Raw genomic sequence first — 5,198 nt, forward strand, 5'->3', positions numbered from 1 at the left:
AAGAAAAACTGTTGCCTGAGAGACACAAGAGCTTTGTTTGGGTAGTTTTGACTTTGTTTATCCTAACAATAGGTGATAACAATGGTAAAGGAGATTAAGAATATATAAAATGTCCCCTCTTGGTGATAAGAAAAGAATGGACAAGATTTTTAAGCAAAAGCTAAAAGTCACCAAATGCTGAATTTGCTCTGTGGTGTTTAGATTTTACTCCAATAGCTATAAAAGTATCCTTATTATTGAAATTACTGCAGAAAAAATAACTTCTTTTGGGGCAAATCTGAAACTCTCCACCCCCCATTCGTTCTCCCTCCTTAATACAATGATATTTAAAAAGCAATTTTTGAAGGGGTGCCTGGATGACTCAGTCAGTTAAGCATCCGACTCTTGATTTTGGCTCAGGTCATGATCTCACGGTTTGTGAGTTCAAGCCCCACACTGGGCTCTGTGCTGACAGTGCAGAGCCTGCTTGAGATTCTCCGTCTCCCTCTCTCTCTCTGCACCTCCCTGCTCCCTCTCTCTCTCTCTTTCAAAAATAAATAAACATTTTCATATATATATATATATATATAGCAGTTTTTTTAAATGTGAGATTTCTGAGGAATGCAGATTTGACTGCCCAGTCAGACCTCATGAGGAGTAGAACTGGGTCAGGACCTGAGGTCATTCTCAATGCTTCCCCAGAAGTACATGGCCCATTGGGCTTCCCTCTCTGTTCTCCCCTGCATCCTCTCTTGCCTGGCTTCCTCTGTAAAAATCTGAACAACCTAGCCCATTGGCCCAAGCGTACATGTCTCCAGAGCCTGCCATCACCAGGAGACAGTGTTAGGATCCCTTGGTGTAAATTCTTAAGAATCTGACTGGCTTAATCCAATTTATAGTTGGATACTTTTAGAAGAGCCTGCTAAAACCTTGACCTTTACATTATCACCATGCCAAAAGATGAAATTTCCAGCCTCCCTTGAATCTCAGTGTAGCCCTGAGGCTAAATCCTATGCAATGAGATAGAAGCAACAGTGTAGCAAGTCTTCTGGGAAGTTTCCTTGGGGTTAGATGTGATGATGTGGTGGCCAAGAGCACAACAGCCACATCCTTGAGCTTGGGTTACTGAGGAAGTCCCCACACCAACCCTGAACTGCCTACATCCAGGCATATTTTATGTGAGAGAAATGTATGCCCATCTTGTTAAAGCAACTATTTGGGGAAGTTTCTGTTACTTGCAACTGAACGTAAACCTGATAGTTTCCTCTGATCCAATAAGCTGTGGCCAGAGAGGCAGGACATGGGGGATACTGCCCAGATAGTGAGCCCCCAGATCTGAGCAGATTTCCCGGGAAAGTGGGCTTGGGCAGAGCAGGCAAACCATGTGGAGTATTCGCAACACTGGCTGAGGTCCACTGCCAGCCCACTTGGCTTTGTAAGGGAGGGACATACTAGGATACATATAAAATTTGGGGGTGGGCTGATATCGTAGAACATGCACCAAGGTAAAAATTATAATTCAAAAGAAACAGACTCTGAGTGATGGAATTGTGGGTAGCATGGCTGCGGGCCAGGTCGGCAGGTGCCCTGAGCAGATGGAAGTCAACTGTTCTGCTAATAATTGAAGAAACGTTGGTTACATTCTTTCAGAGATCTGGTTAACTCATTCCCTCTGGCTACTTAGGGCTGTAATTTATAGGCAGCAAAGTCACTTAGGATAATAAAGCCCCCAGGCCTGGTAGGAAACTGCTGAGATTTTTTCAAGAAGAAAGGGGCCACTTAAAAAACATCTCAATTGGCTTTTCCTGAGTGAATGATACCCAGAGGAAACAGGTTTCAAATGTGTCTCCATAATTCACACCCTCAAGAAGAAAGATGAGAGGAACCAAGAAAAAAATACTAAAAGCGCTACATTCATTTGAAATATCTGACAAGTTAGGAGAGTCCTGGAACAGGTTTTCAACAGAACTACAACTCCCAGAGGACTCAGATCCCGCCATTATTTTTCTTCTTTTTCCCTAAAAGCTCTTAATGAACTGAAAAAAACTGGTTCAAATATCAATTGGTTTGAATGCATCTATTCAATAAAAGGAACAAGGTATGTCATTTTTAAAAGTAGCCTTTCTTCTATACAACCGTGTCCTTCTGGACTGTGGTCTTTCTGTTTAACTTCTTCCCAAGTGGATAAAATCCTAAAAGTATGTACGTAACCTTTGATGGTGAAGAAGCACCTAGCTTTGCAATGCCCGTACCCTCAAGTGGCCGTGTCCCTCTGGGTCACAGGCACAGCAGGCCCGAACTTAGCCACAAATGTCAAACACTTGAAAGAAGAGATTTAAGGAAGAAATCGGTTGTTCTCCGTGTTCAGAAAAAAAAATGTTTAAATGGTCTGTAATAGAAAATGGGGGGTGGGGGTGGGGAGGGAAATACTCTATTCTCTGGCCTCAGCACAGATCCCCCAAGAAGACAACTCATAGAAACAGGAAACCTGTGGGACGCCTAGGTGGCTCAGTAGCTTAAGCGTCCGGCTCTTGGATTCAGCTCAGGTAATGATCTCACAGATTGTAAGTTCAAGCCCCACGTCCGGCTCTGTGCTGACAGCACAGAGCCTGCTTGGGATTCTCTCTCCCCCTCTCTCTCTGCTCCTCCCTGGCTGTCTCTCTTTCTCTCTCAAAATAAATAAATCAACTTAAAAAATTAAAAAAAAAAAAAAGAGAAAGAAACAGGAAACGTTTGTGGAAATGAAGACCACCAATGTGAAAAAAATGACGATTTATCCAGAGTTTGCTACAGCAAGGGAGTCAGCCGCCATGGCTCCAAGACAGGCTGAAGAGTGGGAAAGCTTTATAGTAGGAAAAAAGAGAAGACTGTAGGTGTACCCTAAATATACACTGTTGTCACAAGGAAACTGTAAGCAAGCTAAGTAGAAGTGGGGCATCCCGTGTCATTGAATAGGGGTGAGTATTGGCTTTCTCTAGTTGGTCCTAAGTTGGAAGTGGGACGAAAATTAGGGAAGCTGTCAATTAATAATCAAGCCCTGGCCATTTGGGGCCAATTGTTTCAGAAATGGTTGTTTAGTTTTCTGGATCTAACGATGCAGATAGTAATCTGGCCCCCTGGGAGGCTGACCTATCGCAGGCAGGCTCCCTGGGCTGCTTATTGTAGATTAAGGGGCTTGGCTTCCTGCACGGGTTGCTGCAGGTTGTAGGTCAGAGCTCTATTTTTATATGTAGTCTGGCCATCATCCGTTTGTATATTCAGTGTCTCATCTTTCAGACAAAGACAGCTGACTCTGGGCAGCTGGCCTACAACCAGCAAGGTAACTCCCAGCGTTTCTAGAGAGCCACTTTGAGAGAGATAGCTAATTCCACAGGCCACCTTGCCCAGAAGTGCTAAGGGCACACCACTTAATATGAACACATCCCTCTGAACTCAGTGCCCCAAGGTGACAAAGAAGGAAGGGAAGGGTAGTGGTTATGGTAGCACTGGAGTCCTAGGAAGAAAGGAGGGAACAGGGCTCAGTAGCCCTCAGCTGCCGTTGTAGGTTAGAACCCCGTGGGCAGGTATGAGCAAATACTGATGTCGGGGTCCCACACCACCCTCCAAAGATTCTAATTTAATATAGCAGGCCAGAAATCAGTATTTTTTTCAAAGCTTCCCCGGTGATTCGAATGTGCAGCCCACGTTGGCAGCTGCTGACCACAATGAATAAACCTTTGAGTGACGCTGGGAGCGCATATTTAGCTATTAGTGACAATGAAATCAGGGCATGGAGCCATGACCACTTTCTCAAGAAGCCTCCAATCTCTCAGTCTTGCAATGTGGGACTAGAAAAATCAAATGTGGACTGAAACAGGGTAGCACATAGCAGCACGGAGCGTGAGCCTGTGTGTGCGAAATGAAAACGCTGCAGGATCTAAACCGAGGGCGTGAGGAGCAAACGTGTGCGCTTAAAACCGCGGCAAACACAGCTGAGCCCTACCTATTTCGAGCAGCAGCCTTCCTTTTCATTTTAACCATTAAGCAGCTTGTTGCGTCTTTTTCAAATGCCATGTTAACGTAACTTACTATTTCTCACAGGCTGTGATGAGCACACACACGGGTGCGTGCTCTTAACTGTGTCTAAGCTTGTACGTCTCTCAAACACTTGAAACAGAAACAGTTACATCTGGGGCATGTAAACTCCAAAACCTTAAAAGAATCACACACTCATTCCACACAGGCTGGTCTCTATTTTTTCTTTTTTTTTTTTTAATTTCTAGTCATTTTTAAATTTTCAAATTTACCAATTTACCTGAATCTGATACAATATCGCCCCCTGGTGGAAATCTATGGGGAAGAAGCACACTGATTGAAAGGAGAATGTTTAATACCGCAAAGGAAGTTAAGATCTCTCTCTCTTTCTCATCCCCTTGTCTCTCTCTCCTTGTCTCTCTGTCTCTCCCTCTTTTTACCAGCAGAATGTTCTCCTAGAGAAAATCATATGCAAAAGCTCAATGAACAAAATAATCAAATGGAGCTCTGCTGAGGACTTTCTCTTCCCCACCTTCTCATTGCCAACCCCATATCTCCCCCACCCCCACCCCTGGGATGTCCCAACGAGAATTATTATCATTAAGCACAAGCCATCTCCTGCCAAAATTAAAATTAAAGTTCCGTACAATTCTCCAAAGCTTCCTTACCTCAGTGAGGAGCTCCTCCTTTACCATTCACTAAAGCCAAAACCCTCCTGACCATCCACAATACACGTGAACAGATTAAAGCCTCTGAGCAGGCCGGGGTCAAGAAATCAGGCTAGATTGTGTATCAGCAATTCCCAAATTCATCTGATCATGACACATGTCCCCTCCTCCCCGTAGTTTTTTTTTTTTTTTTTTTTTTTTAACAACCTGCAGAAAACTCTTTGGATATATTTCATTCAGAACGATTGTTCCATCCTAATCAGCTAATTAGCTCTCTGGCTGCACCTGCTATTCAATCTTCAAAAACGCTTAGGCAAAGTCAACCACACAACAAGCTAGTGCTCCATCATTTGTGGTAATGGAGAGTACGACCCTTAGGTGACTGACCCCAGGCAGCCGTTGGGTTGATGCCATGTCCATAGATAACTTGATCCCTGTCTTCTAAGCATCATGACCAGCTGAGGGGTGGAAGAGGCTGCCTCGGGTACTGGCAGGAATCATGCTTTGTCTGCCATTAAATGGAATAAGCCTGTGCCA

Source organism: Prionailurus viverrinus, chromosome B2 (genome assembly GCF_022837055.1).
Source record: "Prionailurus viverrinus isolate Anna chromosome B2, UM_Priviv_1.0, whole genome shotgun sequence".
NCBI lineage: Eukaryota > Metazoa > Chordata > Mammalia > Carnivora > Felidae > Prionailurus > Prionailurus viverrinus.